At 45.0% G+C, this 12,482-nt stretch overlaps 1 pseudogene across 1 annotated transcript; it reads right to left on the bottom strand.

The window, feature by feature from the left end:
- Positions 1-765: 765 nt before the first annotated feature.
- LOC309552580 lies at positions 766-1,374 on the bottom strand (annotated as a pseudogene). Its single transcript has one exon. The product of its transcript is annotated as an uncharacterized misc_RNA (transcript).
- Positions 1,375-12,482: the final 11,108 nt, after the last annotated feature.

Genomic DNA, 12,482 nt, shown 5'->3' with positions numbered 1-12,482 from the left:
ATGCTGTTTTTTTTTAACTAGGGTATTGGGATTAGGGTATTGGGACTAGGGTATTTAGATTAGGGGATTGGGACTAGAGTATTGGGACTAGGGGATTGGAATGAGGGGATTGGGATTAGAGTATTGGGATTAGGGGATTAGGGGGTTAGGATTAGAGTATTTGGATTATGGAATTGGGACTAGGGGATTGGGATTAGAGTATTGGATTATCGGATTTGGACTAAGGGATTGGGAATAAGGGATTGGGATTAGAGTATTGGGATTATGGGATTGGGACTAGAATATTGGGATTAGGGGATTGTGATTAGAGTATTGGTTATTAGGGTATTGGGATTATGGGATTGGAACTAAGGTATTGGGGATAGGGGATTGGGATTAGTTTCATCAATATAATTATTATTATTAAATTCACTTTGATAAAAGACAGACGTAAATCATATCTCACATACTTTTTTGTTGCACGCCTGCTAGCTAATGTATTACATTGAAAACTATACACATTTCAACTTTATTTGAAATTGAACCACACGGAATGGCTAAACCAAAACATATGAAATGCAAGCATTGGTCAAAGACTCTTTTCGTTGTTGGGTTACATCAGAGATGTATCTATTAAACCATGTCTCCTTGCCAACTCAGTTCACCTGCAGGGCTCAAAAAGTAGTCAGCCAACTGATCCCTGAGTGTTAAACCCACTCTTGGACCACGGAAATGAGGCAAATCAACTGGTTCAAAATTGTGGGCTAATGTGCCCTCAAAATTAATTCAATCTTTGTCCCTTACTAAATTATGAAGCACGCATGCTGCCTTGATAACTTTGCATGCATTTTCCACCTCTAAATTAATAGGTTTGTGGAAAATTTGCCATTTGTTGGCAAGAATGCCAAATAAAGATTCCACTAGTCTGCCTGCCTGACAGAGACAATAATTGAATATTCTCTTTCGGGGGTCGAGACTCCTCTGGGAGTATGGAATCATATGACATCATGTTCACCGATAGCGAAAGCCTCATCAGCGACACAAACAAAAAGCATATCAGGACTTTCTGTACCAGGTAATGGTATGTTATCAGTTGATCCAGTTGATTTTGAGCCAGACACTTTCCAAACTTAGAATGCTGGAAGACAGTAGAGTCTACACAGCCACCAAATGCTCCTATGACAACAAAAATAAAGTTTATAGTCTGCATCTACCTAAGCCATCAGCACAATCAAAAAATATTTTTTTATAGTTAAAATAACGGCTTCCACAGTGACTGGGCTTTATTAGCCTAATATGTTTGTCATCAATTGCTCCTAGGCAGTTTGGAAAGTTGGTTTTCCTCCAGAATAGCTGGTAAACTTCTTCCCATTTTCATTTTGTTGGAATTGGCATGAAAGTTTTCTTTAAAGGAGTTGTAAAGTCAGAAGGCTTTTTATCTTAATGCTTTCTATGCATTAAGATAAAAAGCCTTCGGTGTGTAACAGCCCCCAGCACCCCCTAATACTTACCTAAACCCTATCTCTATCCAGTGATGTCCATGAGTAGAGTTGAGCGGACAACTGGATGTCCGTGTTCGGCGGGTTCGGCCGAACTTGAAAAAAAAGTACGGGTCCATGTCACTGACTTTTTCCGAACTTTACCCGGACACCGAACCCCATTGAAGTCAATGGGGACCCGTACTTTCAGGCACTAAAATGGCTCTAAAACACCAATGGAAAGGGCTAGAGTGCTGCAAATGGCAGCAAAACATAGTTAAGAGCATGGCGAGTGCTCTGCAAACAAATGTGGATAGGGAAATAACTTAAAACAACCAAAAAAAAAACAGAAAAATAAAACAATGTTCTTCATCTGTGAAGGACGAGGCCCATATGGAGTAGGAGGGAGGTTGAGGTGGTGGTGGATGTGGCGGTGTCATAGGCGTGCCCACAGGGTGTGTCGGGTGTGCCTGGGCACACCCTAATCACCTAGGGCACATTAGCATTATCGCTCTGTTTGCCAGTGAGGAGATGGGAAAGATCTCCCTCGGACCTGCTCTGCCATAAGAGAAGTGCCACACACTTCTATTTCACTTTGCCAGCAGGGAGAGTAATGTATCGGGGCCATGTACATGTAGGCAAACACATGCATGTGTATTTAAACTTTGGGGTGCACACCCTAATGCAATAGGCTGCGCACACCTATGGGCGGTGTAGGTGGAAGTGGAGGTGGAGGAGGACGAGGTAGCCAACACTGCTTTTTTTCAGTCATTTTAAATGAGGGTACACCCCAAAAGAGTGAGAAAGAGCAAAAATAGAACAATGGCTGGGTAAGGTCGTTATCCATCTCTATTCTGCACAAGGTACGGAAAAGTCCCGTGGGATCCATGCCTGGTTCATTTTAATGAACGTGAGCTTGTCCACATTGTCTCTGGACAGGCGGCTGCGCTTGTCTGTGATAACGCCCCCAGCCGTGCTAAATACACGTTCAGATAATACACTGGCTGCAGGGCACGCCAGCACCTCCAAGGCGTAAAGGGCAAGCTCAGGCCATGTGCCCAACTTGGAGACCCATAAGTTGAAGGGGGCAGCCCCGTCATTCAGTACGTCTAGGCGTGTGCACACATACTGCTCCACCATATTGGTGAAATTCTGCCTCCTGCTAAGACGTTCCATATGAGCTGCTGGTGCTGCTGTTTGTTGTGGCGTGCTGACAAAGCTTTTCCACATTTCGGCCATGCTAACCCTGCCTTCTGAGGTGCTGGCGGTGCCCTGGTTGTGTTGGCGACCTCTTCCTCCTCCTCCTCCTCCTCCTCTGCCTTGTGCTTCCACTGTGGCCCCGCTGTCAGGTGGGAATGCCAGCAGCATTGCGTCTACCAGCATGTGCGCTTGTACTCGCGCATCTTGCGATCGCGCTCCAGTGAGTGAATTAAGGACGGTACGTTGTCCTTGTAACGGGGATCCAGCAGCGTGGCCACCCAGTAATCAGCACAAGTTAGAATGTGGGCAACTCGGCGGTCGTTGTGGAGACACTGCAGCATGTAATCGCTCATGTGTGCCAGGCTGCCCAGAGGCAACGAAAGGCTGTCCTCTGTGGGAGGTGTATCGTCTGTGTCCTTTGTATCCCCCCAGCCACGCACCAGTGATGGCCATGGGCTGGCCTGGGTGCCACTCTGCTGTGAACATGGTTCCATCTCCTCCTCCAGAACTGTGCCCGTGCTGGACAATTATGTCCCTGGCGTTTGTGTGTGCAGGAACCCACCCTCGGAGCCCCTTGCGAATGACTGCCCTGAAAGCCTTGGAAATGTTACCTCTTCATCCTCCTCCTCCTCCTCCTCCTCATCCTGTGCCACTTCCTCTTCCATCATCGCCCGAATTGTTTTTTGAAGGAGGCATAGAAGTGGGATAGTTAAGCTGACAACGGCGTCATCGTCACTGGCCATGTTGGTGTAGTACTCAAAACAGCGCAACAAGGCACAAAGGTCTCGCATGGAGGCCCAGTTATTGGTGGTGAGGTGGTGCTGTTCCGCAGAGCGACTCACGCGTGCGTGCTGCAGCTGAAACTCCACTATGGCCTGCTGCTGCTCGCACAGTCTTTCCAGCATGTGCAAGGTGGAGTTCCACCTTGTGGGCACGTCACATATGAGGCGGTGAGCGGGAAAGCCGAAGTTATGCTGCAGCACTGACAGGCGAGCAGCAGCAGGGTGAGAACGCAGAAAGTGCACACAGACGGCCCGCACTTTCTGCTGCAGCTCTGACATATCTGGGTAATTTTTAAGGAACCTCTGCACCACCAAATTCAGCACATGCGCCAGGCAAGGGATGTGCGTCAAACCGGCTAGGCCCAGAGCTGCTATGAGATTTCGCCCGTTATCGCACACCACCAGGCCGGGCTTGAGGCTCACTGGCAGCAACCACTCATTTGTCTGCTGTTCCATGCTCCTCCACAACTCCTGCGCGGTGTGTGGTTTTTTACCCCCAAACAGGCAAGTTTTAAAACTGCCTGCTGTCGCTTACCCCTGGCCGTGCTGAAGTTGGTGGTGAAGGTGTTACGCTGACCGGATGAGGAGGCGGTAGAGGATGAGGAAGCGGAGTAGGAGGAGTTAGGAACAGGAGGTAAACTGAAGCGCCCTGCAATCCTCGGTGGTGGAAGGACATGCGCCAAATTGCTATCCGCCTAAGGCCCATCCGCCACTGCATTTACCCAGTGTGCCTTTAGGGAGATGTAACGCCCCTGACCGTGCTTACTGGTCCACTTATCGGTAGTTAGTTGGACCTTGCCACAGATGGCGTTGCGCAGTGCACACCTGATTTTTTCCCCCACTTGGTTGTGCAGGGAAGGGATGGCTTGCCTGGAAAAGTAGTGGCGGCTGGGCACGACGTACTGTGGGACAGCCACCGACATAAGGTTTTTAAAACTGTGCGTCTCCACCAGACGGAATGACAGCATTTCAAAGGCCAAGAATTTTGAAATGCTGGCATTCAGGGCCAGGGATCGCGGGTGGGTAGGGGGGGTACTTCCTCTTCCTCTCAAGTGTTTGGGAGATGGAAAGCTGAACGCTTCCACGGGACATTGTGGAGATGGTTGGTGACCCAGGTGGTGGTGTTGCTGACAGATCGTCTGTTTGCGGGGTGGCAGGTGCCGGTATCACTGAAGGTTTATGCCTCGCTTCAGGCTCTGATTGCACAGGGTGCACACCACTCGTGTCCTGTCATCAGCACATTTTCTGAAGAACTTCCACGCTAGAGAACTCCTTTGAGCTGGCTTTGGTGCGCTCGTTCCCTTGCTGCGTTGGGCAGTAGCAGGCGTAGTGTCTAGGGCACGGTCGCTCCGCTTCTGCACCCTGCTCCCTCTTCTGCTGTGCTGGTGGCTCTGTGCGACCACCGCCTCTTCCTCCAAACTACTCAGGTCACCTGCATGACCTTCATTCCATGTGGGGTCGAAGACCTCATCGTCCTCCACATCATCTTCCACCCAGTCTTCACCCCTGCCCTCCTTGTCGGTCTCCACAATTCTGAATGCCGCAGCAGTTGGCACCTGCGTTTCGTCATCATCGGAGACGTGCTGCGATGGTCCTTCCATGTATTTCTCTTGAGAAATAAGTGGTTGGGCATCGCTGCACTCAATCTCTTCCACTTCTGGGGCAGGGCTAGGTGGATGGCCTTGGGAAACCCTGCTGACAGAGTCCTCAAAAAGAAGAAGAGCCTGCTGTATGACTTGGGGCTCAGACTGCTTGCCCGATTTGCAAGGGGGTGAGGTGAAAGACGTTTGGACATTGGCTGCAGGTGCCAACTCTGACCTTTCTGCAGTAGACTGGGTGGGAGACAATGTGAAGGAACTGGAGGCACTGTCAGCAACCCAATCTACTATCGCCTCTACTTGTTCTGGCCTCATCACTAGAGGCGTATGATGCCCTACCAAATACTGCTGCAGGTTCTGTTGCCTACTCACACTTGAGGAAGGTGTTTCACTTGTGCGTGTAGCTGGCACAGATCGACCACGTCCTCTCCTTGCAACAGGAGCTCTACCAGCAGCACCACGACCCAGGCCACGGCCCCTATTTAACGGTCTCCTCATATTTCTGTAATTTATGATCTTGCCCTAGAAAGGTGTTTATTGAATAGCGGAACAAAACAACAACAGTATCGCACGGGTGTATCTCACAGTCAAATATGCAAACTATGCCGCAATTTATTTATTTTTTTTACCCCAAAAGGGTGTATATTGAATAGCGGAATAGGAAAAAGTATAAAAAACGGTGTACCTCACACGTACAAACACAGACTGGGCCCCGATTAAAAATTTTTGTACCCTAAAGGGAGGATGAGGAAGAGGAGTAGGAGGAGTTCGGAACAGGAGGCAAACAGAAGCGCCCTGCAATCCTTGGCGGTGGAAGGAGATGCGCCAAACAAATTTAAAAGGTGTATCTCACACGTACCGATACAGACTATGCCGTAATTTAATTTTTTACACTCCAAAAGGGTGTACATTGAATAGCGGAATAGGAAAAATTTTATAATACGGTGTATCTCACACGTACAAACACAGACTAGGCCCCGTTTACAATTTTTTGTACCCTAAAGGCAGGATGAGGAAGAGGAGTAGGAGGAGTTGGGAACAGGAGGCAAACTGAAGCGCCCTGCAATCCTCGGCGGTGGAAGGAGATGCGCCAAACAAATTTAAAAAGGTGTATCTCACATGTACCGATACAGACTATGCCGTAATTTAATTTTTTACACTCAAACAGGGTGTATATTGAATAGCGGAATGGGAAAAATTTTACAAAACGGTGTATCTCACACGTACAAACACAAACTAGGCCCTGATTACTATTTTTTGTACCCTAAAGGCAGGATGAGGAGTAGGAGGAGTTCGGAACAGGCAGGAGGCACACTGAAGCACCCTGCAATCATCGGCGGTATGAGATGCGCCCCAAAAATTGGAAAGGTGTATCTCACACGTACCGACACAGACTATCCCGCAATTTAATTGTTTTTACCCAAAGGTGTAGATTGAATAGCGGAATAGAAAATATGATATCAAAAGGTGTATGTATCTCACACGTAGAGACCCAGACGAGGCCCAAATTACTATTTTTTGTACCCCCAAAGGCAGGATGAGGAGTAGGAGGAGTTCGGAACAGGCAGGAGGCACACTGAAGCACCCTCAAATCCTCGGCAGTATGAGATGCGCCCCAAAAATTGGAAAGGTGTATCTCACACGTACCGACACAGACTATCCCGCAATTTGATTGTTTTTACCCAAAGGTGTAGATTGAATAGCAGAATAGAAAATATGATATCAAAAGGTGTATGTATCTCACACGTACCGACACAGACTATCCCGCAATTTAATTGTTTTTACTCCAAAGGTGTAGATTGAATAGCGGAATAGAAAATATGATATCAAAAGGTGTATGTATCTCACACGTACCGACACAGACTATCCCGCAATTTAATTGTTTTTACTCCAAAGGTGTAGATTAAATAGCGGAATAGAAAATATTATCAAAAGGTGTATGTATCTCACACGTACAGAACCAGACTAGGCCCCGATTACTATTTTTTGTACCCCCAAAGGCAGGATGAGGAGTAGGAGGAGTTCGGAACAGGCAGGAGGCACACTGAAGCACCCTCAAATCCTCGGCAGTATGAGATGCGCCCCAAAAATTGGAAAGGTGTATCTCACATGTACCGACACAGACTATCCCGCAATTTAATTGTTTTTACCCAAAGGTGTAGATTAAATAGCGGAATAGAAAATATGATATCAAAAGGTGTATGTATCTCACACGTACCGACACAGACTATCCCGCAATTTAATTGTTTTTACCCAAAGGTGTAGATTGAATAGCGGAATAGAAAATATGATATCAAAAGGTGTATGTATCTCACACGTAGAGACCCTGACTAGGCCCAAATTACTATTTTTTGTACCCCCAAAGGTAGGATGAGGAGTAGGAGGAGTTCGGAACAGGCAGGAGGCACACTGAAGCACCCTCAAATCCTCGGCAGTATGAGATGCGTCCCAAAAATTGGAAAGGTGTATCTCACACGTACCGATACAGACTATCCCGCAATTTAATTGTTTTTACTCCAAAGGTGTAGATTGAATAGCGGAATAGAAAATATGATATCAAAAGGTGTATGTATCTCACACGTACCGACACAGACTATCCCGCAATTTAATTGTTTTTACCCAAAGGTGTAGATTGAATAGCGGAATAGAAAATATGATATCAAAAGGTGTATGTATCTCACACATAGAGACACAGACTAGGCCCAAATTTCTATTTTTTGTACCCCCAAAGGCAGGATGAGGAGTAGGAGGAGTTCGGAACAGGCAGGAGGCACACTGAAGCACCCTCAAATCCTCGGCAGTATGAGATGCGCCCCAAAAATTGGAAAGGTGTATCTCACACGTACCGACACAGACTATCCCGCAATTTAATTGTTTTTACCCAAAGGTGTAGATTGAATAGCGGAATAGAAAATATGAAATCAAAAGTTGTATGTATCTCACACGTAGAGACCCAGACTAGGCCCAAATTACTATTTTTTGTACCCCCAAAGGCAGAATGAGGAGTAGGAGGAGTTCGGAACAGGCAGGAGGCACACTGAAGCACCCTCAAATCCTCGGCAGTATGAGATGCGCCCCAAAAATTGGAAAGGTGTATCTCACGCGTACCGATACAGACTATCTCGCAATTTAATTGTTTTTACCCAAAGGTGTAGATTGAATAGCGGAATAGAAAATATGATATAAAATTGGTGATTTATCAATAGCACATGTGAACAGCAGTGTCTTATATCAGTCAGCTCTGCTGCAGGCTATGGAGGGAAAAAAAAAAGAAAATTCCCCTTTTAAGTTTATAATTTTTAACTAGATTAGTACAGACTATGCACAAATTAATTTTTTTAACCCAAGGGTGTATATTGAATAGTGGAATAGAAAAAAGTGTATAACTTTTGAAATCACTCAATAATAGCACATGTGAACACAGCAGTGTATTATCACAGTCAGCACAGCAGCACTGAAGGAAAAACGCACACAACTGACTGAAAAAAAGACTTTTTTCTCCCTCCTCCTCAGTGGGCAAAAAGATTGTGTTCACACCACCCCACACACAGCAAAATCGATGTGGACCACTGACACCTGCCTATCTCCAGACACTCCCTAAAAGGATCGATAAGATCGGTCACTGCTGGCACTGCAAACCCCCCCCCCCCCCACACAGCAAAATCGATTGTAGAACACTGACCCTAAATATCTCCAGCCTCTCCCTATAAGGATCGATAAGATCGGTCACTGCCGGCACTGCAAACCCCCCCCCTACACAGCAAAATCGATTGTAGAACACTGACCCTAAATATCTCCAGCCTCTCCCTAAAATGCCTATATCTCGCCCTGCCTGCAGCACTCCGACCTGTCCCTCAATTCTTTTCGGACACAATATGATTTTTGCCTATCTGTCCCTAATCAGCAGCCAGCACGTATGATATGTGCTCTGTCCCTGTACTACAGCATAATGACGCAGCTGCGCTCGGTCTCGAACTTATAAAGACTTGGTCAAATGCTTCAGATGGCCAATCACAGCTACTAATACATTTGTAGGCATGGCTGGGATGGCTTAAGGCACACCAGTTAAACGCTTGTTGATTGGCTGTTGAAAGCCCGCCATTAAAAGCGCGCCAATACATACAAACCCGGAAATAAAATGACCGAACACGGATTTTTACCCGAACATACAGTAAAGTTTTCGGGTCCGTGTTCGGGTAACAAAAATCCAATTATTCGTTACGAACACGAATAATACAGTCCGTGTTCGCTCAACACTATCCATGAGTCCCTCGGCCATCTGGGACTCTCCCTCCTGATTGGCTGAGACACAGCTGTAGAGCCATTGGCTCTCATGGCTGTCAATCAAAGTCAGTTAGCCAATCAGGAGAAAGGGGGGCCGCATGAATGGCAGCTCTGTGTTTGAATGGACACACAAAGCTGCAGCTTGGCTCGGGTGCCACCGTAGCATGCTGCTTGCTGTGAGGGGCACTGAACCGGTGTGATGGGCCAGGAGCAGCAAAGAGGGACCTGAGAAGAGGAGGATCAGGGCTGCTCTGTGAAAAACCAACTGCACAGAGGAGGTAAGTATAACATGTTTTTTATTAAAAAAAATAAAAAAAAAACAAGACTTTACAATAACTATAATTTCTTCCAGATAGCATCACAAGTTTGCTTCACAATGTCATTATTGGTCGATATTCCAGTTCTAAAATCATAATGGAGAGACGTGTAGCTGTTTCCTGTGGCAAGGTATCTGTAAAAAAACAAATAAAAATGAAATTTAACTTTACAGTTAGAGCTATAATGGAAAACAACGAGTGACAATTTTCGGAGAGAATTAAAAAAGCAGAACACAAGCAAAAGTGGTCCAAGCGGGAGAGCATCTAGATTTACTGCCATTACAAGGAACTGCTGTTTTTTAAGCCCATCCTCGAACAGAGAGAGAGTAAGTGTAACTATTTGTATAGATCTCCAGGAGTAATATTTTTGGATTTTTAATTTAAAAAGGGATCTGGGTGAAAATTGGTAATTTGCAAAAAGTCTAATTCCACAAATGGATCACGTCGATCCATCAATGTTATGTGAACTGCGGGTGGAGGTCATGCGTGTTGTCATGCCCTCCAATAAAAAAAGGTCAGTAGCACCATTAGGCAGGCCACTAGCCCAATCAGTCTACAATTTACCCAGCTCCTCACAATATACACATAACAGCTTTAAAAATAACCCTTACCAATCTGTGGCACAAGGCACCTCTTTTCAGGGTCGAAGCATGCCTTACACTGCTCCTGCTGCCAAGTCAAGCTATGGCCTAGCATATGCTTTTGTTCCTCTAAATTACATCTCATACAACCGTACACATGTTCAGGGAGGGGCATTTGAACTTCCTATGTATAGGTACCAAGCTACACATCCTCCTCCTCGAGAAGAATCACCACAATCCGGTTTGACCAATTATGATTCTCCCCTATCATATAATAAGCTGTGAAGTATATACCTTACAACTTACCTGTTTATGCATAACTGCATGTTAATTGTTTAAGATCAGGAGGTTATAATTTGAACATTTCAAATACAGTGTTGGGAACTGACAGTAATTTTTGAAATTCCATAATTTTTGGCATCTGTCTGATACAAAAATGCCGACTGTGTTTATTACGCACATTACCAGACAGTGGCAAAAATAATTACAGAATGTTAAAAGTGTTGGTACATGACAGTTTGCAATACTGACATTCAGATATATAATGAATTAACTGTATCTGGAGTGGTAATTTCTAGTTGACAGCACTTTACTTTTGCAGAATCTTGGTATTTTTGGAGAAAGCATCGGTTTACAATATAGCTTGACAGACATTGCATGTGATTTGCAGCACATTGCAGTGCACATCACATGCAATATGTGTGCGATGCAAATTCAGCCATTCACTTTGTATGGGTGAATTTGCCTCACATTTGTACAAAAATAGAGCAGAACCCTTTTTTAGTCCGCAATGAAATCGGATCACATGGTTTTTCACACTTATGCAATCACATTCCTGTCCGATTTCACACTTTGCTCTCCAATCTGCGAACCAATTTGGGGGTGTGATTTGACACCCGCAGCAGTTTGCAGAGGGCAGTGTGAACTACATGCGAGTGAGAAGCAATGCGGGTCTGGCACTGTAATTGCACTTGTTCTCGCATCACACAATTTTGAAACCAAGCCTGAATGTTTTTTCCACTACTTGAAGTTTTCTTTCTAATACTTGAAGGTTTTTTTAATACTTGAATGTTTGTGTTCCTAAATATTGGCCAGGGTCGTGTTGCCAATGACATATTATTATGTTTGGTGCACTTTATATTCTGCACATGTCATTTTGTATTGATTGGATCAGTCACATTGAACATTTTTTTAAGTGCACTTTGGTTTGCATATGTTATTTATGTTATGCAATAAAAAAAATTTGCATTTGCACTATGTTGGTTTCATTTGGATATTGACATTGAGTGCTGGGTTTACCAACATGAGGACGACTCTATTCAGCATCAATTGTCAAATTACTGGAGAGTGATCAGCAAATGTTCGCATGGAGGTATTGCATCCCTGCAATTTGTATCCTGTCTAATCAAGGAAGCTGAAGGAAAAAACCAAATCTGCAAAAGAAAATAAGTCAATTGTTAACACTACATAACCATGACCCTAAAACTCTGCAAAATGTAATAGCTGGATTATAACACCGAACCTAGCATACTACTAGGGATTAGGGTTGACATTGGACTAGGGATTAGGGTTAGCATATTTCCTAACCCTAGTCCTATGCTAACCCAAATCCCTAACCCTAGTCCAATGCTAACCCTAATTCCAAGTTTTATGATAATCCTAATCTCTAACTCCAGTCCTATGCTACCCCTAATCCCTAACCCTATGATAACCCTAACCCTAGTACTATGCTAACCCTAAACCCTAGTACTATGCTAATCTTAATCCCTAACCCTTGCAACTATGCTACTCAGAGCCAGGGGGTAAGCTAATCATTATGACAAAACCAGTGACAGACCAAACAAACAACACAAAACAAGAATCACCACCTACGTTGGAATGCTCACCTGGGTATAATTCCTGAACTTTTACGGGTGTAGTCTCAAATGCTGGTATAATAGGATGAATTGTCTTCTTGATGAGTCTGTTTGCAATATCAGATGAACCTAAAATCAAGGTTGCTGCCTCCGCTTGAGAAGATGTTCCCAATATGGCAGCACAAAAAGCACCATCATTGCTGAAAACTACATATTTTCTTTTCCCTCCACAAAAATCAAGAAAGTGAAGAGGAAGTGATGTAAAGGGGGGGGGGGGTTCTAAACTATGGGCAACACTTCCAAAACACCTTAAAAATGCCCGGTGTGGTGCACTAATATTAGTGCGCTGCTTCAAAATTGCGACAAAAGAGCTAGGCGTTTTATGGGCGGTTTTGAGGTGCCTCAGT

The sequence above is a fragment of the Pelophylax lessonae genome, assembly GCF_965119305.1.
Source record: "Pelophylax lessonae genome assembly, chromosome: 4".
Classification (NCBI taxonomy): Eukaryota; Metazoa; Chordata; class Amphibia; order Anura; family Ranidae; genus Pelophylax; species Pelophylax lessonae.
The sequence above is the reverse complement of the archived record's forward strand: the minus strand, read 5'-3'. Positions and strand labels throughout refer to the sequence as shown.